We start from the raw sequence: 26792 nt of genomic DNA on the forward strand, positions 1-26792 counted from the left end.
TGGGATTCAATAATTTCATTGGTTTTCTACTGTTTCTTTCATATTTATTTTGCAATTTGAATTATAAAAACATGGGATTTTCAATATCCCATGGGACAGGGCAAAATCCCATGGGATTGGCCATTATCCCATGGGATTTTGGTTAAATCCCATGGGATTTTTTTTGGTCCCATGGGATAATTGTAGTCCCATGGGATATTTGTTGTCCCATGGGACAAAAAAAATCCCATGGGATTTTTATTATCCCATGGGATTTTCAATATCCCATGGGACAAAATAAAATCCTATGGGATTAAAATTATAAATATATATATATAAATATAAAGTTATGTGTATGTTACAATGAATGCTGTTTGGTAGTAAAATGTTTTAAATGTATACAAGTTTTTTTTAATATATATTTTGTATATATATTTATTTATTTTTATTTTGTCACATACATGTTTTTCATTTGTTTATATGACAATAAAGATTATTCTTATTTTGGAATGTATTATCATATTTACAGTCAAAGAATAAAGTCCTTTCACTGAAACAAAATGATGAAATGTCTAAATAAATGAAAAAATATTGTTTTGAAATCTTTGTCTTGTTTATTCTATTATGAAAAATAGAACTGAAAAAATATTATTCTGACTGAATAGTTTACTCTTTTCATGAGGTAAGATTTTCTTTGTTATAGTTTCATTGCAATACTTGTATATGCAAACAATTTGAATTATATATACCTTTGTGGTGTACATAATAGTATGCTTATATTTGCAAATTTATAATATAAACACTTTTTGTTAAAGTTTTTGTTTTCTTTATTCACAACTTGCTATGTACAAATATTCTGTCCACTATATAAGAGTGAAGTCAATAAATAATTTCATTCACTAGAATATTCCTGCAATTCTTAGACAAAACATTTTTTCAATCTGTTCTTCAAAGATCTTCCTCTGTACATCTTTATTGAATGGAGAGATTCAAATGAGAAAACAAAGCAAGTTTATTTGGACAACAACATTCTAATATTTTGTTCATTCCTTCCATCTTTCAATTGATAATTACATTGTTGTATTTATATGATCAAGTTCTTATGCATCAATGATCGTGATGATATGACTCCTTTTTGTTTATAGTCATCATGTTGAAATTTCCTCTTTCAAATAAATGTAGGAAAAAACATGTTCCATTTCAAAAAGTCGCACTATGGAGAAAAATATCAGCTTTAAGATTTCTGTTCAGTATTGATCTGTGAATGATGACCATGAAAATCAAGATGTCTGACCTACAAATACACAAACTCAAAAATTATCAGTGAAGAGATCAATAAAATGGCTATTTTATCATGTTTATGATTTTTATGATAAACTTTCATTTGAATATTCAAGTACTAAATTACAGAAATCTCTTAACTTTTATAAAAGTTTAGTTAAAGTATCACTTAATTAAAAATTATAATAAACAAGAATTCGTCCAAAATACATGAATGCCCCACTTGCACTTTCATTTTCCATGTTCAATGGACCATGAAATTGGATAAAAAATATAATTAGGCATTAAAATTAGAAAGATAATATCATAAGGAACATGTGTACTAAGTTTCAAGTTGATTGGACCTTCATCAAAAACTACCTTGACCAAAAACTTTAACCTGAAACATGCACTTTCATTTTCTATATTCAGTAAACCGTTAAATTGGGGTCAAAAGTTTAATTTGGTTTAAAAATTAGAAAGATCAAATCATAAGGAACATGTGTATTTAGTTTCAAGTTGATTGGACTTCAACTTCATCAAAAACTACCTTGACCAAAAACTTTAACCTGAAGCTGGACAGATGGACGAACAGACAGACGAACGAACAGACGGACGAAAGGACGCACAGACCAGAAAACATAATGCCCCTCTACTATCGTAGGTGGGGCATAAAAATAAAGGCCACCGATGATTTAAAAAAGATATTACATTTCAAATGCCAAAAAATGGCATTTTTGCACCAAAGGGAGATAATTTGGAGCTTTTTCAATGATATATACATTTTAAAAGTCATCTGGGGCCAAACCAAATTGATTGTTTTGAATGATTTGGTGTACCATATGATAAAGTTATAAATAAAATGAGTTATGAAAAAAAATATTAAATATTTTTCTGAAATTGTTATACCCTAGAGCTTCCTTAAATGTCATTTGATCTCTATTGGAGAAATGTCTCATTGGAAATCAGACTGCTAAGTGTTTCTTATTTTTATATCAACCCAGCCATATTATACCTGTCCAATATCAGGAGCTTGTACAAAGTTCAGTGGTTGATGTTGGTTCATATCCGTCATTTTTATTTTTCATAATTTTTTGTTTTTATAAATTAGTCTGGTATATTTGACGTTTGAATTGATGCTCTGTTTCAAATTTGGTTAGTGTTGTCTTTTATAGATTACTATTACATGTATAGGGTATGGGTTTTCTCCTTACTTACACATGTTACAGGTCATCAATGGCCTCTAATACTGTAAATTCACAAATTATTGCGAGTTTTTTATTATTGCGAATAATGCGACCGAGTTGTAAACGCAATAATTAAAACTCGCATTTTGTAATATTTTAACTGAATTAAGCATGACTTTTCTCAAAATCGTAAAAATTAAAATCGCATTCAAGTGTAAAATGACAAAATCGCAATAATAAATGCACGCAATAATTTCTGAATTTACAGTAAGTAATTACAATAGTGGACTTACCATTTAGGCTTTGTTGACCTCTGTAAATCTTATTTTGTTGATAATATCTTCTGTTTATAGTTTCCCCTTTATCTTTAATGTTCTTGCCCTACACATAAAAGGGTAAACATCATTTAATGACAAAAATAACTACTATATCATAATTAGTAGGCAACTGAAAATTTTGCCTTATTTGTTTATAACATCAACTTACTCATCATTCTTGCTGTTCAATATCATGAATATTATCATTATTCTATGAATGAGAGGTCACAGTAAAATTAACCTTGGCAGGCATACATCTTTTTTTATATGATACCTTGTAGTCATTCCAGACAACAACAAGTAGACCTATGCTTAGAAAAACTGATAACATGGATAAAATGACAAAACCAAGAAAACTTATCATTGACCAAAGAACAATAAAATGCGGTCATGGTTTATATATGAATCTGCCATTCAGACATGCACAAGGGGCCTTATTGCTTACAGTATCTGTAAAAAAGACCAAAGCACAAAAACTAAACATTTTCAAAGTTCCTTATACCCTGCCATTTTGTTATGGATGTGGCTGTTTCAAGTCAGGATCCTATAATTCAGTGATTGTTGTTTGTTTATGTGAAACATATCTGTTTTTTATTTTTTTTGTACATAAATTAGGTTGTTAGTTTTCAACTTTCAACTTGGCTATCATGTGTAAATTCATACAAGTGTTCGGAAAACAGGAAGTTGTGGAGTGATGAATCTGAAAATGCATCACACGGTTTAGCTGACTTATTTATTAAACCCTGAAACCAAATTTCAGAAATCCTTCTATTGTAGTTCCTGAGGAAAATGGGACGAAAAATATTCATTGGACGGACTGACTGACGCAAGGATGGATGGACAGACAGGGGTAAAACAGTATACCCCTTTTTTAAAGTGGGGGTATAATTTTAATACGGGGTATAAAAACCTTTGCAAGATGTCAAAACAAAAAGAAGTAACCTAATTCTTACTTGTTAGGGGCTATTTATTTATTGTGGGTTATACAACAATACCACATAAGCTCTGTAGAGCTTTTATCGGACATACATACATGACAAGCACAATACATTTGTACATGAAACATAAAGCTCATCAATGAGATAGTAGTCTCAGATAGAGGGAGACGGGGTCAACCAAACTCCCCTATTCAATCTGAATGTAGGACAGAAAGTCACATTTAAAAAGTTACACACTGTCACAGGACAAAAAGTCATAATTTTGAGATTATTTTTCTTAGAACAAGAAAACACTCTTTTTGTATTTTTCTTGAAGTTTTATACATGAACATGATGTAGCAACTTTGTAATTAAAATTTGTTAAAAACAAATAAATCAGTGCTTTAGGTTTGCGCACATTACCATTACATTTGCACACAAAAATCATTACGTACAATGTGTGCAGCTTTTGATTACATTTGCACGCATTTTTTAACATGTAAATATAAAAAAAAGATATGGTATGATTGCCTTTTACAGCTGACTATGCGGTACGGGCTTTACCTCGGCTTTGCTCATTGTTGAAGGCTGTGTGGTGACCTATGGTTGTTAATGTCTGTGTCATTTTGGTCTCTTGTGGACAGTTGTCTTATTGGCAATCATCAGGGGCGTAGCTGCCTACACATAATTTTTCACAAATATTTTTTTTTATCAGTAAAAAAAATGATGAACGCCAGTGAAGTTGTCAAAACTCGTTGATTATCGAATGTCATGTGCACAATAGTTTCTCTTTTTTAGTGAATGGAATATTGGATAGAAATGAATGTTATTATGATTTTACCTTATATAGAATCTATAATCTAGAACTTTATTGGTTCAGATCATTTCACTTTTATCAACAAAAACTTGAATGAACATCACTGTGACTTAGACACATGAGTGTTTTGACTTTAATTTGTTGTTAGTTTTCGACTAGCTTTCCACTTTGCCTTCACCCGACTTGCCAATGTTGGTCGTCCGTTTGGCTGTGCAGGATGTATAAATATATACGCAGTCACGTCTGGTGAGGATGGGGACATTAAATCTGATGCCTAGTTGTAGAGCGAATGCCACTCATTGGGGAGTTCGTAGTTGGTCTACTGAAAGGCAAAATTTCTGCTCCTACCCAATAATTCCTCATTTTCCAATGCATGGCATTTTCAAATTTCCAGACCTTCGGCCTGGACGTTTTTAACAGGTGCCTTTTACAGGACCTAGCTCCCCGTCTTATTTATTGTAAATTTGTGTTTTTTTATTTGTCCAAATTCCTAGGATAAAACATGAGAAATACGAATTTCTTGAATTTTATTACGATAGTATGAACAGGACAGAACTGTGTGTATGTGTTTATGTGGCTAGGGTGAAGGTTTAAGAATAAATAAAGATTAATGATTTTTGTCTAGCCAAAAGGATAGTTTTATTATATAGTAATATCAGTTTTTACGTGCGTGAGTGACAATTTTTTTTAAAATTTATTTATTTATATAAGATGAAATGCACATTTATACTTCAATGAAGGATCGTCACAAATTTGACTATTTATTAAGTTCTACGTATCAATCAGAATGGAATAGATATGAACACACCAAACAGGGTGTACTGCTTAATGAAAGAGAGACGCTGATCTACGCTGGGCAGTGCATGATGTAATTTTTTGCTTCATATTTCCGATTGTATTGCGCTATCTAATTCACTAATCAGATGTAATGGTGAATTATTCTTAATTTTTCGAACTTTTCATCATGTATATTAAAATTATCATGTCATATGCAACTATTACAGTCATAATAACGTTCGATAACTCTGAATGCGACTGGTTCAAATAGGATTTTATTACTGGTTACCTGATGAATTATTTAAAGAAAATTGAAAAATATATTTAGTTCACCTCGGTTTATATCCATTCGATGTCTTTTGTGAATATAAAATAATATTTCAAAGAATTTCATTGATAATCGGACAACACAAACCGGCATATAGGTATTGTCAAAACATGCATCTACATGGGTATTGTCAAAACTTACATCGTAATTAGGTGCCATTTTTGTTTTCTTTGATCACGTGGATGTTATGACTTAATTAATATCTCCTTAATCTAGCTATGTCTAAGGCTATTCTTATAGTTACAATAACGTGTCATATTTAATTGCAATATAAACAGTGAAAATAAATTGAATTATGTGCATTAACAAAATAAGTGTCGAACATCCTCTACGTTTGAAAATTATTTGTTCGCCATTTTTTCAAAATTTTATAAAAATAACAACAGCATGTTTAAGCTTGATAAAAAGGAACCAATGTTCAATTACATGCTGCTTTAAGGTAAGACAATGAATGAAAACGCCAGCATCCAACAGTTATTTAATTTTCATTGTAAAAATCGTACAAATTATATTATTACCATGTCGCCCCACGCTGTCAACCTGGTCGCCATCTTGGAAAATAATAGCAGATTTTCTGAAAATAGCTTATTTTCTAATCAATTTGGAAGGGACATACTAGAAAATTAAACTATTCTATATACGATATTTCAAATATTTATGAATATAATAATAAGCACAAAGACCCACAATTATTCCATCTGTTTTGTTTAAATCGCAATTTAAGGCTAAAGACGACAGAAAATCCAATATTTATCGTAGTTGTATGATTTAACAGTGTGAACTATCGAGACAACAAGACAAATTTTTAAAAGCATTTGGAAGGGAGAAGATCAAAATTTAAACTATTCCAAAAGGAATATTTATATTTCTAAATATATGAGGAATTACTACAAAGACCCACACTTTTAGTATCATGAACTTAAAGTAATGTATTTCATCGATTCCAGAAAGCCCCTATGCATTTCTATACAATTTACTTGGGCTTGATACGGGTGATGTGTGACGTCACAAAAGTCACGTGATGACTGCTATAGTTGGATATGATAAATAACCAGTAAATTTAATATTTTTGTACATCAAATTATGCAGCTGAAATGCTGAAAATAGTTTTCCGTCGGGGGGCTTCGCCCCCCTGAACCCCCTACCAGGGCTCTGCCCTGGACCTAAAGGGGGCCTTCGGCCCCCAGACCCCCTGCCGATTGGTGCCTACAGTTGGCTGAATACCTAGCTACGCCCCTGATCATACCACATCTTTTTTATATTGGCTCATTGTTGAAGGTCATAAAGACCTATAGTTGTTAATGTCTGTGTATTTTGGTCTCTTGTGGACAGTTGTCTCATTGGCAATCATACCACATCTTCTTTTTTATGTTATGAACAATTTCCTTAAATTAAAAATGAATATATGTAATAAAAAGAAGATATTTCAAAATCTTTTTTGATTTACATTCAAACAATTGTCAACAAATTGTTTGTGACTTTTTGTCCTATCAACTTTGTTACTTTATGTCTGACTGTCCAGTCTGAGTCTGACATGTGTCGATCTGACTTTTGTCCTGTGACTTTCTGTTCGTTCACCTTCCATCTTAATCAGTGAACTGAATAATTGTTTTTTGCAGAAGTCCGGGGAATGTAAAAAGATTTTTAAAAATTACATGTGCAAATTAAGAGTCAACACTTACACAGGGACTACACAATACTTTTTCAGAATGTCAGCAAAAAAGGATCACTGGTGACAGGGGAGTGTAACTGATCCAGAATCAGATAAGATTTTCCCGGTACGTCTAAACACCGCTCAGGAGGACCTCCTGAGTGCACACATGCAGGGCATACAAAGTGCACTCATGACAGACCCTATATAGTCGCCGTATCTGCACACATGATGGATGTACATATTCGTTATAGATCGTTATACACTTCTCATTTTAGAGTTAGATTTGCAAGTAACGGCCGGGGAACCTCTTAAGATTTTAAAATAATAATGCTACTAAAAATCTATTATTTCCCCCAATTTTCGCAATTTTTTCGCTATAATTATTAAATCTGTAGGCGACTGTGCTTTTAGTGAATATAAATGATGACGAGGGCCTCACGAATAAATATAAATATGAAATATACTGGAACATCGATTAGCATAGATCGAGCTGAATCTTTAGTAAACTTCCACATAAATCTCGAAGTTATTTATGCCGGATAATATAGACTGTGCTCCTGAATAAAGTTGTCAAATACATTAATTTGTGTTTTTTACTTCTACAAGAAATTTGATTCAAATGCTAATTACGCACCATTTGCTGAGCAGAGAATCATTCTAAGCCAGGAACAGTCTATACCAACTGATAACAGTAGGAATAGAAAGTCTCTGTAAAAAGGCAGTCAAATCCTAACAGAACTGTAATTTAATGATACATGTACATCAAGTTCCAGCACCTCACCAAGCACCTCGCCTTGCATACTGAGATGGCAAACTGGTGTGTGTCAGTATTTTGATATATAATTTTACAACGATCCTTAAAAAATAACCAAACAAACGTTGAATCAAACGATATGAACCTACGCAGTTTTATCTAAATCTTTGTTAAAATACGATTTTAAATTGTTCAATTCTTTCTAATTCATAATTTTGTCAAAGTCTACTTTTTAAAGTTTTAAATTTTAAAGAAAAAATGAATATTCCATTTTGATTTGAAGAAAATCTTTTTGAACTGTGATGACATGGTGTTGCAAAGCTGATTTACAGGTAACTATAACATACAGTAATTTTCCATTACGACAGTGCGTGTATTCTCGGGTGTGTATAACGTATAGTTTTCTAGAGAACATCCTGTCTACGTGTAATACAGATTGATGACATTATACAACATTTCTTTTGTTAAATGTGATAAGGTATCAGTGTCCATTCCCTATTTCAACACCACTAATTTTTCGACCAGATAAAAATGAAAAAATAATTTATATGAAATTAAGAAGAAAAGTAGCAAATATAATATATAAACTTCAGTAATTACGCATTGAGTAAACATAATTTCAATATTGCATGAACAAATCCGTGAGAAAACGTATACATGTATGAATTAAGATGTGTTTAAAAAGACCCATTGGCTTTATTTCACACTAGGACCAAAGATAACTAGAACTAAGCAATGTTTGATGGTTGAGTGGGGACTCATTGACTGCCTTAGAGGGGTCATGCTTCCGTGATTCCCTATATAATCCGGTCTCTAAAAACACCGCAAAGGACCTCCTTTGTGCACAAAGGAGCACAAAGGAGCACTAAGGACCCCAAAGAAATTTGATAAGAGCACAAAGGACCTGAAATTCCCTTTAAAGCATAAAAATATTATGAATCCTGAAGAAAAATGTTAAAAAATTTAAATAGTTTTAATAAAAATTGCGATTTTTATAATGTACGATTTTGGTGTTATCACCGGTATCGGTTTGGAACCGACTTTATATCCGGGCTATTTGAAAGGGCCCGTGTAACACTAAGTCTTATCAATTCAAAGTTTTAAAATTCTCAAAATTCAATATTATGTAAAAGTTTTGAAATTTTGAAATTCTAATCAAATAATAAAAATATCAAAATTCTGAATATCGTTTTTAAATCTGATAGTAAAGAAATTTAATCAAACTTTTAAAATTTGATTTTTAATATTTTGATTAAAATATCAAAAATAGAAAAGGGGTGAAAAGAGGGGTACCTGCAATCTGCGAAACGAAATAACAGCGGAAAGAAACGAAACAAAATGAAATGAAAACATACTGATGTTTAAAAGTATGTAAGTATTAGTTAGCACAAAGGACCACAAAAGAGTTTGATAAGTGCTCAAGGGAACTGAAATTGTTCATAGAATTGCATGGGGAAAGTGATTTCTTTCGGAAAAATGTGTATTTAATTAATATATTTGAAAAACAAAAGAAAACTTCACATATAATTATGCACAATTATAAAAATACCAGTTTTCTAAATACAGATCTCACAAGCGGCGATCAAAGACATCGTCTATTGGGTGTCTTCCTCGAATGCCAACATTTTATATGGTACCTATTCCTTGAATGCCAACAAAAATATTTCAATAGATGTTTATATAATAACAATAGGTGTTTTTATAAGTATTTAACTGTTAAAAATAATTAATGAACTTTATAGAAATGCAACATTTTATCACTTTCTCATAAGGAAAAATAGAAGATTTTAGGGGTAAAATTATTCTGGAATTTTAAAGAAATAAAGAAAATTAAAACGTTTTATTACTTTTTGTCAAAAAAAATATGTTTGGAATGAATATATGCTAATATTATCATAAGAAATATTAAAAAAAATAATGAAATTTTAGTTTAATTCAATTATTTCAAACTAAATAAAGGATATAAGAGATTTTTTAGTTCCACATCAATGTAAATATTTTATTTGTTCATTTAAACTATATCAAGATTTCAGTTGTACAATTAATGAAATTAAAAAAAATATTTAAGTTAATTTGATAACTTCAAAGCGAGAAACTCTACAAAAGTTTCAAGAAATTTCATGAAATATGGTAAAAAGAATTCAGATGAGTTGCGAACATGACAAACAACTAAACATTTTTTTTTAGGAATCACTTACAATAAAAAACAAAAAAGAGGTGTAATTGTATTCCAAAGAAAAGTATCCCGAACAAACTGAAATAAACATAATAGTAATCTAACACATATACAAAGTTTCAAGATTTTTAACAACTTAACAAACATGAACTAGATTTAGCTACCTGTATTTACCTATTTGTTTAATTAATATGGTTGTTTTGATAAGCATGCACCTATTCCTTGAACGCCAACATCATTTTACAGGTAAATTGTCGGTAGAACAAAGGATGTTGGCATTCAAGGAATAAACCGTCTATTGAAGTTTAAAAAAAAATGAGAATTTTTTTATAGAAATATAAGAATAAAAAAGAGAGTTCTTCATTGAAACATTCAAAGCTGTACAAATACAACATAATTCAATCTCAATACAACTACTTTGTTTTGTTCCGAATAAAATTTTATGAAACAAAGTGTGTCAGATTGAAATTTCTGAAAAACGGATTGAAAAATTCATACCAATTTCCTACCTTTAGAATAAATCTCATACTGTTTGTTCCCTTTGTGTCTTATAAACGTTTTCGATAAAGCAATTTAAGAATCGTCATGTTAGAAAATTTCTGTACATACTTTGTTTTTTGTGCAGAATAAAATTTTATAAAACAAAGTGTATGTTGAAATTGATGTAATACGGATTGACAAATTCAGACTGATTTCGTACCTTTAGAATCATTGTCATACCATTCCCTTTGTTCCGTTTTTTGTCATAGCAATACATATAACCATACATAAGAAAACAAGCTGATGATGAAATACGAGACACAAAAAAAAACAGAAACATCGGTATCCTTACATAATTTTCGAAGTTTTGGTAAAGTCTCTTATTTTAAAGAATATAACAACAAGAAAATATTAAGAATAATATAATTTTTTTTTATCAATAATATCTTATTAAAACTATCTAAAATATCACATTCATGAGCTATCACATAGCCCGGATATAAAGTCGGTTCCTAACCAATACCGGTGATAACACCAAATCTTAAATTATACAAATCGCAATTTTTATTGAAATTATTTTATTTTTTTTACATTTTTCTTCAGGATTCATAATATTTTTATGCTTTAAAGGGAATTTTAGGTCCTTTGTGCTCTTATCAAACTTCTTTGGGGTCCTTAGTGCTTCTTTGTGCTCCTTTGTGCACAAAGGAGGTCCTTTGCGGTATTTTTAGAGACCCATTGGGAAGTCATTTGGTCTGATACACACATATATATAAATATACCTCTGTGGCGGATCCAGCCATGTGAAAGGGGGGGGGGGGGGGGGTCCCAACCCAGGACAAAAGGGGGAGGGGGTGGTTCCAACCATATGTCCCCATTCAAATGCATTGATCGTTCAAAAAAAGGAGTGGTTCCAACCCCCGAAACCCTCCCCTGGATCCGCCACTGATACCTAATATGCATATGATTAAGAACAGCTTTAAATATATGCATATAAAATAATGGTACGTCTAAAAACCGTTCAGGATCTCTTGGTTGCACACAGGACATTAAGTAACTTAGGACATGTATCTATACTATTAAACGAGAAGACCTCATTTTGGGTGTCGCTTCTCTTCTTTCCACAATAAATTAATCATCATGCCTCTGTGTCCTATGGGTACAGTGTATAATCGCATTTGTCATCCATTCATATGATTATTCGGATTGAGTTATTTTTGGGTGAAAAACGAGAAAAAAGACGTCCGGATATGTTTCCGTCATTGGGCGAAATTTTAAGTCGGATTATACTTCCGGTTTGCGTTTTTCTTTATACTTTGAACATAAATTAATACTACGAATACAGTGTATTTTCTGTCTTATATCCGTCATTGGACGAAATTTAAGTCAAATTAGAACCCCGGTTTGCGTTTTTCTTTTTACTATGAAACAAATACATATACTACGAATAAAGTGTATTTTTCTGTCTGATATAATTTTCAACTTTACTATCCACAGTCACAGGGTTTATTTAATAGAGAGGGTCTGAATAATCAATCAATGACCGCTGTGGATCAATTATTAAACTGAGAATTGACTGTAAAAAGAAAATACACTTTCGGGACGTCTGGAACGGGTGTTTTTAAGATCGAAATTTCAGGATTGACCATTTTAGGATCCGGGATTTCTTTTTTCGAATTTCGGGATGTCGAGATATTTAATTTGTATAATAAATTCAGAACCTCAAGATTTCGTGTTTTTAAGCCCGGGATATTGGGATCAGGGCCCCTCCGCAGTGGCGGATCCAGAAATTTCCATACGCAGGGGCCCGTTGACTGCCTAAGAGGAGCCCGCTCCGGTCATGTTTCAGTGATTCCCTATATAAGCAACCAATTATTTTTCAGAAAAGGGGGACGGGCCCCCTAAATCCGCCTCTGCCCCGACCCCCCCCCCCATTTAATGAATGTTCATAATATACAGATAAGCGCTAAAATTATTCATGTGTCATTAAAATTAAAAGAGAACAAACAAAAAAAAAGGATTTTTTTGTGGAAAAAGGAGGAGCCGGCTAGAAAAACAATTATCATGTTCCAAATTACCTATGACTTTTGATACCTTTTCTGAAATTCTCAAGTCACTAAATATTTTACAAAAAAAGAAGATGTGGTATGACTGCTAATGAGACAGCTCTCCACAAGAGACCGGCAAAATGACACCGAAATTAACATTTAAAGGTCACCTTACGGCCTTCAACCATAAGCAAAAGCCGATACTGCATAGTCTGATATAAAAGGCCCCGAAATGACAATGTAAAACAATTCAAATGAGAAAACTAACAGCCTTATATATTTATGTACAAAAAAAACGAAAAACAAATATCACTGAACCACTGAATTACAGGCTCTTGACTGGAATGTTCATAATACATGTACATTAAATGTATGTTCATAATGAAATTAATAGAAAACAAAAAATGGGAATTTTGGAAATAAAGGAGGAGGGTTAAAAAAAAAAAATCCTGTCCCAAAGTACCTACGACTTTTGATACTTTTCCTGAAATTCTCAAGTCATTAAATCTTTTACAAAATTCTTCCTGCAACACTTTACATCCTTTCAAATACGCTCTGAATGCCCGCGATTTCGCGGGTGTGTTCTAGTATACATGTATAATAGAGACGGAGAGTTCAGGGTATACATTCGATTGATAACTTATTTTTATAATTTTGTAATTTTTGTTTTGGTAAATTCAGAGACATATAATACATGTATTGAGACATATATAATACACGTACATATAATACATGTGTCTCTGAAAAAAAATCAAACCATCTTTAAAGAAGTTATTTCAGTTTGAATCGACTGTCTTTTGCATTAGGATTCCAAAACGTTAATGCTATTTACAAATGCCAAAACCTGCAAATATATTTTAGGCAGAAAGAAACATTTATATTCGGTGATTTTTACACTTAACGTTTTCTTAATTTGTTTTAAAAATATTAAAAAGTACATGTACATCGTTTTTTCCAGATTTGTATAGTAACTGGTTTAATTAAGTTCCCTTGATGAAATTTAAATTGCGAGACGCTAATTAATAAACTATCTATCTATCGGCATGCGCCGTTATTTGGGATACGTCACGGATGACCGATGGTCATATTCAATACGATATACCAATCATCATTTGAATTTGGTCAATTGATCTTTAATAATTAGGACTAATTGGTGATGGCAGCGAATATGTCGCCGGTGATGGTTAAAAACATATGGAAGTAAACTTTGCCAAAAAAAGGTTCCCTTGGAAAAAATTACGAAAATATATGAATATGCTAAATATTTTTTTCTATCCGAAATAATAATTAAAGACGTTTAGAAATAAAAAAATTCACAGTTGGGAAATTTTCAATTCAAGTTATTTCATTTTGAAAACGTTGAAAATATAGATCTTATTCGATGTACAATGTAGGCCGCTTGGATATCAACTTGTGAAACCCTGCTTAATTAGGGTTTGTCTACTTTCGTCTTTTTATATTGCCAAACATTCTATAATCAAGGATTTGTACAAGGCCTTGTTATAATATAATGAATCTCATCGCCAATATCACCATAATTACATAAAGAACAGATACAATATTGTCCTAAAGAGTTTGTCATCTTACAATTCAAAAAGAAATGTTGAGTCGAAACTGAGGTACCAAATCTATAAAAAGAATCACTATTTTAGTCGAAATTAAACTGTTTATATTTTTTTTTCAAAACTCCTGAAATAATTTAACATTATCTATAGAGAGCTTACATATGCAAATCTTTTTAGAAGTATGTGAGTGTAAATAAAATTTGTTTTTTTTTCTTAATTTGTGTTTTCTCATTAACTGGGGTTCATGCTGTTAAAAAATAAAAATGTCTCCTTGTGTATAAGTTATTGATAAAAAAAATAATTTTGAAGCCGCCAGAAGAATAACGGTACGCCTAAACACCGCTTGAAGGACCTCCTGATAGCACTAATGACATATATACGAAGTGCACTCAGGACCCTTTATAGTCATCGTACACAGGATGGATGCATATATTCGTTATACGCTTCTTATTTTAAAGGTAAATTTGGTAGAATTTGAAATCGAACTTAGATAGATAAGTTCATTCTTATAAAATAATGAGGGCACGTGTCACTGATTACACAACTACTGAGTCATGAACTATCCAATCAACAACATTGATTTGATTATCTTTATTGTTGTTTATAGATTGTGTTGTTAGTACAGTGTGACCATGCCGGAAGTAATATTGTGACGTTTAAAATGAATATCACGATGTTTTAAGATTTTCGTATTTTATTAAAATTTCGTTCCATAAATTTTTAAGTTTTATTCAAAATTTAATTATCCTGTCCTGGACCAGTAATTAATTCTTTGTACGATTTTGAAAAGGAAAATACATGTTCATACTTTTAAAGAATTTATATTAATTAAAGTTTTGTATATGGAATCCGTTCTTAACTGTAAAAGCCGTACTTTTCACACAATCAAACTAATATACATGTAGTTAGATGTTATTTCTCATTTTTATCGAACTTGTCCAGGAATTTTATTTTTGAGTTATACGAATGTTTTAAGAAATCCGCATTTATTAAGGTTTTTTTCTCTAATTAAAGTCGTTTTGTCCAGTTTCACAAGCCTGAAACGAATTTCAATGTGAACATAAATTCTGAAAATGAACTTGTCTCCGTTTTCGTCTCCTTTTGTTTTAAATTATGATATTTTGGGTATAATTATTTCTAAACAATATGTAAGTTAGATTGTAGTAAGATTCAATTAAAAATTTAAAAAAATAAAATTTTGTTACAGCGAGAAAGACTTTTTCGAAGACAGTCATTGACACGAAATCCGTTCAAACCACACCTAAGTCTTTGTGCACAGATTTCCGTTAAACTGAATATTTTACATAATTGCCTTCTCTTGTATAATGGTTCGTTGAGAATAAAGATATACAAATTCAATAAAATTTGATATTCAGTCAACATTGTGTTTGTTTAAAAACTTGATTTTGAGAGAGAGAGAGAGAGAAAAGAATCACACTGAAAAACAAAAATCGTACTTGTTACAGAAAAAAACGCAACTATAAAATAATTTTCTTTATTCGTGAACTGCAAAACACAACGTCATCATGAAAAATAAACTGAAAAAGTACATCGATTGAGATATTTTATTTTTTCTATATATGCAAATTCATGTTAAAGGTAAAACTGAACTAACAATACAATTCCTAAAAAAATTCATGGCTCAGTAGTTGTGTAATCAGTGACACGTGCCCTCATCATTTTATAAGAATTAACATATCTATCTAAGTTCGATTCAGGCGGGGATCCAGAGGGGGGGTCCGGGGGTTGGAACCCCCCTTTTTTGGCCGATCAATGCATTTGAATGGGGACATGTAGTTGACCCCCCCCCCCCCCCCCATTTTGTCCTGGGTTAGGACCCCCCTTTTTAAAATGGCTGGATCCGCCCCTGCGATTTCAAATTCTACCAAATTTAACTCTAAAATAAGAAGCGTATAACGATATAAACATCCATCATGTGTGCAGATACGATTACGGTAATGGGTCCCGAGTGCACTTTGTATGTCATGAGTGCACTCAGGAGGTCCTGAGCGGTTGTTAAGACGTACCCGAAGAATAAATCATTTCCTGAACCTTAAATACATTTAACTGTAATTAAAGAAAATTCGCCTAAAACATTCTCTCATATATTTAAACAATTGTAAAATAATTAATTCAACGACTTTCTGTCTGTTTACTTATACTTTTCATGTTCAGTTTTTGTTTATACCCATAATAGATGAAGTATTTTTTTAGGAAAATTTACAACTAGATGAACGGAATTAAGTACTTTTTAGGGAAAATTTACAACTCAAATTTTCAAAAACAAAATTCTACACTTTTTATCTGGATTTTTTTCTCTGTCTCGAAGCCGCAACCGGTGACCCCGTATCAAACATAGCGACCAACACCTCACATGACGTATTCTCGATGTTGAGGTATTGACAATATACAATCAAATTTATCAATATACAGCAAGTAAGTAATTTGGTGTTGAATGCCAGTAGATCAGAATTTATTAATTGAACTTTACCTGTTTAAGGGGCACTAGCTGCCAAATTCATGTTCTTCATCGATTTTAATAAAATTCACATAACGTGTATATAGTGTTGAATTGTTTATTAAAATGTGACGCACAATCTTGACTGATAGGCATAAAACCATTATATTTCATGACACTGCAAGAAAAAGAAATTGACTTATCGCATAATACCAGAACCAGAGACATATATATTGAATCTAATATCTCTGCCAGAACTAAAAAATAAACTACCGTAAGTCCACATAAGAGGGTATGGATGTGAATTAACAGAATAGAGAACAAAGGACAAAGAAAAAAAAGGAATAAAGAATAGTATGAAAGAAAGAGAATAATGGAAAAAAGTGTAAGTTATTAAAAATATAACTAAAAAAAAAAGACAGAAAAAAAGACACCCCGCCGAGACTAGCCTTACATGCACTGTTATTTGACGCTGCCGAGTTATTTTGAGATTAAGACATGTATTAGTAGTCAGCCCGTAAAGCCTCTTGCACCAATTTGAGGATTACCCAAGGTTAGTTTTACGGCGGCTCATTTTATTTTGGCTTAGAAATAATCATAATTGACAAGTTTCCTTCCCCTGCACTTTCGATCCCACATGTAAATAGCACGGTGATTTCAAATAAGACATTGATACATTATACAACACTTGCCGTCAGTATTTCAATATATTGATTAAGAAGGTATAGAAGATTAATGCACGCACACTTTTATCCACCACTGGCCTAAACAAAACAAATTAATTCCACAAAAAAGACAAACAAGACATACAAATTCGAACAGCTTCCAAATTCCATCCTGCAAAACACAGTACAGAAAAGAGTCATATTTTCCAAGAACTATCACCGACTGGAACAAACTACCGGACAACATTGTAAATTGCACTTCAGTCGACTCTTTCAAATCTTCAATTTCAAAGCATCAATATTAACTCAATTACAACATCTTACTTTATTATACAAAACATTTTAAATTTTAAATTTTTCCTATTTTTTAAAAATTGTACATTTTTCCAATCTATGTCTTGTTGTAAGTTTCCTCCTGTGACATAATCTTCAATTTGTTGAAGGCGGTCACTATATGGTAGAATAGAATAGAATAGAATAGTTAGTCCGCACACAACGAGGGTCATAAAAACCCAGTACTTTGAACACAGCCACCGGCATGGTGTGAATCTGAAAGCTTCCCACTATCCATTTCTACCAAAACTTTTGCCTTTCATTTATCAAAAATGAAATATGTTGATATTAATGGTATACATGTTTAAGAATTATTCAAACCAATACTATTGAAAGTGATAAAACTAAATTTATATCAGGGTGATTGAAATGAGGGAAAAAAAGGGGGGGTCAGGAGTTCAGGGCCCCCTGTTTGGGGAAAAAAATGGTTGATTATATATGGAATCACTGTGGCATGGCAGGAGCAGGCCCCCCTTAGGCAGTTGGTGGGCCCCCACTTATGAAAAATTCAGGATCCACTACTGTGGTCTTCAGTTGTATTATCTTTTAAAAAAAAATTACACCTGTATAGTGTATATATATATCTAAAGTGTAAATCAAGGGAAAATAATGTAAACTATCTGCGCATTGGGACCTATTAAAAAGGTAATTTTTTTTGGGGGGGGGGGAAGAAAGAAGGGAGGGTGAGTCCATGGGAGGTTCATCTAAAAAAAATCAAAGAAAGGGCATACATGTCATTAGTCAGACCTAAGCTTGAGTACAGCTCTTGCGTCTGGGACCCTCACACCAAAAGTCAAATCAACCAAATTGAGATGGTCCAACGAAGAGCTGCTTGCTACACATGTAATAAATATCACAATACCAGCTCTGTCTCAAACATGCTTGATCACCTACAATGGCCTACATTAGAACTGAGACGTATACAAACAGGACTAGTGGTATTCTATAAGATCATACACCAGCACATAGCAATTTACCCTAAAGATCTTCTTGTTAAATCAGACAGTAGAACAGCTTAAGACATAAACATACCAATCACTTTAAACAAATTCAAACAAATAAAGATTCATACAAGTTTTCGTTTTATCCACATACAATAGTACAATGGAACCTACTTCCTACATCAGCAATCCTTTGTACAACAGTCGATGGCTTCAAAGAGCAGATTTCTATATCTGCTCTTTCACAAATATTCTAAAAAACTGCATAGCATGTACATAGTTTTAACAAGAAATATACATAGGATAACAATCCTCAATTTTTTTTTTAAATCACTGTTATATTTTTACTTTATTTATTTTTTGTAAGCACCAATGCAATGTAACGTAATGTTACTGCAAATTTATTTCTTTTAAATTGTAAATAAGCCACGCATGCAACGGCACTTAATAGTCAAAGTTGTGACTGAGTGCGGAAATATGAAGATAGATAGATAGAGGTAATCCCCACCCCCTTCAATTTGAGAATATGCTATTATCTTATAAACGGTACAGATCCCCACCCCTAAATCATATAAATTCTTGAATGGGACGATAAAACAAATGAAATGAAATTAAAAGGAGGTCTTTAGGGGTAACCCCACCCTGTTCAATTTGAGAATGTGCTATTATCTTGTGAACGATCCAGATTCCCACCCCTAAACCATATATATTCTTGTCGGGGACAATAAAATTAATGGAATAAAATAAAAGGGAAGTCCCACCCCCTCTAGTTTGAAAACTTGTAAACGGTCAAGATCACCACCCCTAAACCATATATATATATTCTTGTATAGAACAATAAAACAAATCAAATGAAATATAGGGAGAGTCCATGGGGGTCACCCCCACCCCTACATGTTTGAGAAACTTTTAAATGGTTGAGATCCCCAGTGATTAGGTGAAAAAATTTCCAGATCCCTGATCCCCACCCTCAAACCATATATATTCTTGTATGAGACAATAAAACAAATCAAATGAATATAGGACCATCCCCTTTGTCTTGTGTTGGGAACCCCCGCTTTTTAAAATGGTTGGATCCGCCCCGGCATACCATCTAGCTAGCTATAAAGGCTTTAAAAATATGAAATCAAACAAGGAAAGTAACAGTGTAGGCAACTGTTTTGAATTTTAAAAAAAAACCTTTTACATATATAACAATGTTAAATTTTTTGTGCATTTATTTTTGCTTACCGTATTTTCAATAATGGGCAAAATTGCATGATTGAATATATTGCAATTTAAGAAAAATCAGCATACATGTTATGAAATGGGAAGTGGAAACTGGGAATTTGACAAAGAGACAACAACCCAATCAAAGAGCAGACAACGGCCGAAGGTCACCTATGGGTCTTCAATGCAGTGAGAAGATTTCGGCACTGGTCTTCAGCTCATAAATATGTATCAGAAATGAAAATGAGATACAGCTTTCAGTTGTATTAATAAAAACCTCACAATAAGTTCTGAATATCAGAATATACAGTATTGCAAGATTCTCTCAAAATGTACACATAGAGCTGAAAAACTGTAAAATTAATCATGCTTATTTAACATTAAAGTCCATGGAGTCCATCTAAATATGCATACTCATGAAGCTGGTACAAAGGAATATAAGTATGCAATAGACATCAAGTTTTCAAAAATAAGAGTGTCTATGCCATTAATTTACGACAAGATTTTCAATCAAGTAATAATTTCGGTTTGTTTAATATTTTGGAGGTTACTATGACCTCCTTTTTGATGATGATATTTTCGTTTTAAAGTTGAGAAATTGTTTGTACCAACAAAAATAAAAACGCAAAGTCAATCTAGAATTATGTTTTTATCATTTTTTTTATTTTTAGGTTGTCAGCAAGATGAAAAGGACAAGTATGCAGTTCAAAATTCAAAATGTGGATAAGCTGAGGTTCAAGGTCTTACCTTTGCAGATTTTCATATTTTGCATGAATGAATTCAAAGGTTATATGATGGACGGCAGAGAAAGAAAAAAACAACTTTTCAATTATCCTGCTCCTGGATAAATGTAAAACATCTTGTTTTTCGGTAAGTTTTATGCTCTGTTTTGACAGTGTTAGTGCATTCATCTGTCCAGTCTTTCCTCTAAATTGTATCCTCTTTAAGTTTTTGGTGAGTGTTCGCCATGAATTTCAGTAAGTAACTTGTGGATTTACATGTATATACTCAAAATTTAGTACTAATATTAATGGGATTTTAGCATGACATCCTGCCAAATGCTTGTTAATCATGTTTATGTTCCAGAACATACAAGTATTTGGACTGTATGCATACAGTCTGCCCAATTTTAAGAAGTTGGTCAAGTTTATTAGAAACAAATGTACAGAACAGATCAACATAACTGAAATCTTTGACTTTAATAGATTAATACAAAAAGTTTAATTGCAATTAAAATAAAAACACAGGTTTGGTCGAGCTGGTACAAGACAGTACAAGTATACTTAAATGGTCTGACTGTACACATATGGTGGGACTGTAAGTTCTGGACCGTAAACGTAAGATCCAAATACTGATATGGTCTGGAACATTTATCATTGTTTATACATGTCTTAAAATTAATATCAAACACATTGGTGTTTTTGAACTTGGTAATAAGTTATTTGATAGAACTATAATGTTTTGGGATATCAAAATCAAAAATATCCCATTTTTACTTTTAATAAAGAAGAAGATTATTGATGTATGTATAAATGTATATTAAAATGAGACAGCAAGCCAACAACACAAAAAATAAGGATGAAACATACATAATTGTTTTGTATCAATGTTATAATTTCCAATATGTTCAAAGAGTTCAAGGTATTTTTTCATTGAAATAAAACACAAATTGAAATCTGTCAGAACTTCAAAAGCTTAAAGAAATATTGTTTCTGTTGTCTACATTTTGTATAATATATTGCAAATTCTTGTGAATAATGGAATGTTATTATAGTTGTCAGTTTTAACATTGATCTTTATACTGTAAATTCATAAATTATTGCGTGCATTTATTATTGCGATTCTGTCATTTTAGACTTAAATGCGATTTTAAATTTTACGATTTTGAGAAAAATCTTGTTTAATCCAGATCAAATATTTCATAATGCGAGTTTAAATTATTGCGTTTACAACTCTGTTGCATTTTTCGCAATAAAAAAAAAACTCGCATTAATTCTAAATTTACAGTATATATATTATGTATATCACTTGGGAAAAATACCCAAATGTTATAAAGAAGAACAAATTAATTGATTGTTATATGGTACTAGAATAGGAAGATGTGGTATATTGCTAATTTGACTACCCTCCATCAGAGACCAAAGGATGTAGGCCGTTAGCAACTGATGACACTGGACAACCTTTAACAATTAGTAAAATCCATACCGCATAGCTATTTTTATTGAAAATCATATTATTGCTACATGTTATGTATGCAAACAATTTTGTATAATACATTACTTTAGATTTTATTGGTTCTTTTTCAGAAGGATTGAAATTCACCACCTAGAATAAATGGAGAAAACATAAAAACAAGACCAGAATAAATTCAAAGACGAAAGTTGGATCAGTTATTATTTTCATCACTCAGTCAATGATTTGAAGTTCTTTTAAATACAAAAAAATATTGAAACCACAATAATGTCAAAGTTCTGTGCTGAATGACCAAAAATTGGACTATACCATCAAACAATGCTGGATGATAAGAAACTATTAATGTTTTGTGTTGAGGGATATTGTGAAAAAAAATAGATTTACTTAAATAGCTACTAGTACATGTAGTATTTTAAGCCTAACAATAGAGTTTTTATTGATTTCAAATGGGAAATAATTGTGTTTCAAGAAAGTATTCTATAATTCATGAATAAACATATATTGCTACTTACATTATCTGCTTTGTTGTTTAAAAGTTTAGTTTTGAACAGTTATAGAACAATATGCGAAATTAACGTTTCCCAAGAAAAAAAGATATTCAATTAAAAAGATTCATATTATAATAATTTACTACCAAATAGAATACATTGTAACATACACATCACTGCATATATATATCTATATATTTACAATTAGAATCCCATAGGATTTTAATTTGTCCCATGGGATATTAAAAATCCCATGGGATAATAAAAATCCCATGGGATTTTTTTTTGTCCCATGGGACAACAAATATCCCATGGGACTACAATTATCCCATGGGACAAAAAAAAATCCCATGGGATTTAACCAAAATCCCATGGGATAATGGTCAATCCCATGGGATTTTGCCCTGTCCCATGGGATATTGAAAATCCCATGTTTTTATAATTCAAATTGCAAAATAAATATGAAAGAAACAGTAGAAAACCAATGAAATTATTGAATCCCATGTAATTCCGCACATTTTGGTTATATACATGATATTGTAGCTTTTGTTTGAAGCGGCGGCGGATTTGCAAATGAGTGTTTTGCAAATTAAAAGTTTATTGTAAAAGTACTGTTCTACATAAATAAATTGTTATCAAAATCAGCTAGTGGCAAAATCTTCGATTCTGACGTTTGAATTTTATATACACAAGGTCCCCCTTTTAATTTCCTTTTAAAGTTTTTGCAATGCAAAAAATTAAAAACAAAATATGTGTTTTTAGTATTTTATCTTTATATTTATATATTAAAATTTCTAATATGAATTTCAATAAGAAATGACTGATTTTTCTAAAAAAAAAATTGTATACTGGAAGTTATCAAATCAAATGTTCTCAAACAACATCCACACTTTTTTGGAAAATATTTTCTCTAAATAATAGTGTCAATGGTTCTGAGACTGAATTTTTTTTCGCGCGAAAGTTTATAATTAGTTATTGTTTTCGATGCTACCAATTCAATATTTTACACTATATTGTATGGGGAAACTTTGGATTCAGAATATTTGTTCATTCTTATCATCTGAATGATCCGATTTTTTTAATCAAATTGTTGGCAAATTCATCCCCCCTTTTTTTAAAGATAAATGGTCGTTCCCTAACTGCTAGAAAAGTTGTTCGAAAATTTGAATTCGGTTCTAGGTAATGAACATCTAAATGACATATAGTTTACAAGTGTGAACAAATATTTTGTACATGTAGCTAAACAAGGTGTATAGATGTAAACAGATTTAATGTGAAACTAGTGTACATGACACGCCATTATTCCGACAGCGCATTAGTCCGACAGCCCATTGGTCCGACAACCCAATAGTCCGACAACCCATTGATCCGACAGCCCAATACTCCGAGAACCCATAATTTAGACACTTATCAAGTCAAGTATCAGGGTATCATGATTAACTAATTTCTTGCCTGTCTGTTTTATTACGTTTATGTAATAACATATTTTAAGAAATAACTCTGTATATATATTACACTAGACTAAGGTATTTCCGGAATACTTTTATATATATGTTCCAGACCGTATGAGTATTTGGACCGTACGCGTACGGTCTGGACCGTATGCGTCCTTTTTCAAAATTGGTATAGTATCTTTCTTAAAGAAAATTTATTATCCATGCATACACACAAGACAGATGCATTGTCGGAGTAATGGGTTTTCGGAATAGTGAACTTTCGGAGTATTAGGCTGTCGGAATAATGGACTGTCGGAATAATAGTTGTCGGACTAATGGGACGTCACCGTGTACATTACATTAAACCAAATGAGAACATGTTTACTGTACATAGCGTTTGATGTGAACACGGTCTTAGTTTACAAGTCATCATCATTACAAATGTGTCTCTAACCAACACAAACAGTTTTAATATTTACTGTACATGCAGTTTTACAATTTGCTATTTGTTGACTGCAACTAAAGTCGCCAAAATCTAGATATAACAATCCTTCTTTGAGGAACGGATTTATATCAATTCTTATTAATTCCAAATCCCTCTGTATTTCTCATGTTTCTTTTGTATGATTGAAACTTAAAATTATAAAATAAAAATTATGTAACAAAACTAATCCTTATCTAGCATGTCTAGTGATGTCATCACCAGTTAGATTCATTTTTGGGGTTATTTTCTCTTTTTCAACGTCAGCATTTCTGTTAAACCTTCATAGAATTTATTTAACTGACAGACATACATGTATCTTCTATACAATACGGCGCAGGATATTTGCGCTTATTCATAAGAAATTTGAGCTTTTTCAATTAGACATTTGCGAGTTTTATAAAGGACAAATGTGCTTTTATAATATTTGCTTCTTATGACTTCCCCGTGCTATTTTAATTGGGCTTAGGTCCGGTAACTTTGGCCTTAAAATAATGAAATTTAATTTATCAATTTTCATTATTGCTTATAATTGAATAAAATTTAGATGGAAATGGTTAATGTGTCAAAGAGACAACAACCCGACCATAGAGCAGACAATGCAGCGAGAAATTATCGCACCCGGAGGCGATAGTCGTTTCCTATAGCTAAGACATTTGTGTTTAAAAGTTATTTTGTAGCACATCGACATAGTTGTATATAGCTAAACAAAATTAAAAGTATACATTATAAAGACATAAAGACAAGCATAGTTATCAGGGGGCAATTTTTCCTTGTGTCCTTTTATCTTTCTGTCCATCTGTCCCATCTTGGGTATAAGCTGCTCGGGTAAATTATTCTACAGTTTGAATGCTAGGAAGTTATCACTTTGCTGGCTGTGGATATACATATATATTGGAGGTGTCTTTGCGGTCAGGACTCTAAATTCAAAAATATAATATTTCTTATGTGTGGGACACAGTTGACCTTTGTCATTTTTTGTGTTACTGTTAGTGTATAAACTTGCATAAGATTGATTATTGGTTGCTTAACATCCTGTTGCAAATGTTTCATGCATGTTCATAACGAGAACAAGTTAACAATAAATTCTATAGGAAGGTCTTGTAATAAATAAAATTGAGAATTGAAATGGGGAATGTGTCAAAGAGACAACAACCCGACCATGGAACAGACAACAGCAGAAGGTCACCTATAGTTCTTCAATGCAGCGAGAAACTCCCACACAGTGGCGGATCCAGAACTTTTCATAAAGGGGGAGGGGGCGCTGACTGACCTAAAAGAGGGGGGCTACAGCCATGCTTCGGTGATTTCCTATATCATCACCAAATTTTTCCCATGAAAGGGGGGGCCCGGGCCCCCTGACCCCTCCTCTGGATCCGTCTATGGCGCAACTGAGGCGTCCTTCAACTGTTTGTATATAGCTAATATAAGACACTTAAGTTGATTAACCATTCCAGACCCTTTTGCCTTCCCCATAATTAATATTACCAATCATATTGTCATAATATTGTTGTAAAATGATGCCCTTTATAGGTTTTTGGTTAGATTAATAAAATTCTTATCTTATCTTATTACCATAATTGATAAGTTCCAGTTCGAAGAGTTCAAACAAGAAAAATTTTGAAAGCAGAGAAAACTGTGCATATTATAATCAGCATGACTTTTTCAGATTACAATACCAATACTAAAAATTCAGGCGAAAATAAAGCTTGCACATAGTTATATACTTTTATTCAGTCACGGACCTGTGATATCGCGGATGTGTTCTAGTGTATACAATAAAAACAAAATGAAGTTAACGATCCCTTTAATTTCGTAATGGTAAACATTGTAACACTTGTGTTTAGGGAGCAACCATTTAACTTCAAAGGGAGGGGAGATGGGTTTTTTGGTCTAAATTTTTTTTTGACATCTGCTTGATCAGAAGATTTTTTTAGGAAAAAACTCGGTTCCTTAAAAGTTTATTAATTTTTTTAACATCTGTTACAATTTTTATTGACTTGATAATTGTACATAATATAATCAAATGAATAAAGGGAGATGATTACGCACTTTTGAATATGCGACCTTAATTTACTGAAAGATAGAAAAAGGAAAATAATCATCAAATATCAAATGTAGTATATGAATGATAAAAACATGTATCATAATAAATCAGTCTCTTTTTTAACCGTCAAATATCTATACATGATAATATTGAAAGATTTCTTGAACTGGTAATTAAACAATATTGTTCATGCAATGTATACAAATACTTTGATCTGTAAATGAGTAGCACAATGTTAATTTTGAAGCTCCTTTCTGAACCATTATCACAATTGTTGCAAAT

At 31.9% G+C, this 26792-nt stretch overlaps 2 long non-coding RNA genes across 2 annotated transcripts; one reads left to right on the forward strand and one right to left on the reverse strand.

Annotated features, from left to right (window-relative positions):
- Positions 1 to 639: 639 nt before the first annotated feature.
- LOC134690541 (uncharacterized) lies at positions 640 to 7552 on the reverse strand. The gene is made up of 3 exons (XR_010101964.1): positions 7265 to 7552; positions 2720 to 2807; positions 640 to 1273 (listed from the first exon to the last, which is right to left on the reverse strand). It is a non-coding gene; the product is annotated as an uncharacterized LOC134690541 (long non-coding RNA).
- Positions 7553 to 20490: 12938 nt separating this feature from the next.
- LOC134690542 (uncharacterized) lies at positions 20491 to 22571 on the forward strand. The gene is made up of 2 exons (XR_010101965.1): positions 20491 to 20735; positions 22172 to 22571. It is a non-coding gene; the product is annotated as an uncharacterized LOC134690542 (long non-coding RNA).
- The last annotated feature ends 4221 nt before the right edge of the window (positions 22572 to 26792 follow it).

This window comes from Mytilus trossulus, chromosome 11 (assembly GCF_036588685.1).
Source record: "Mytilus trossulus isolate FHL-02 chromosome 11, PNRI_Mtr1.1.1.hap1, whole genome shotgun sequence".
Classification (NCBI taxonomy): Eukaryota; Metazoa; Mollusca; class Bivalvia; order Mytilida; family Mytilidae; genus Mytilus; species Mytilus trossulus.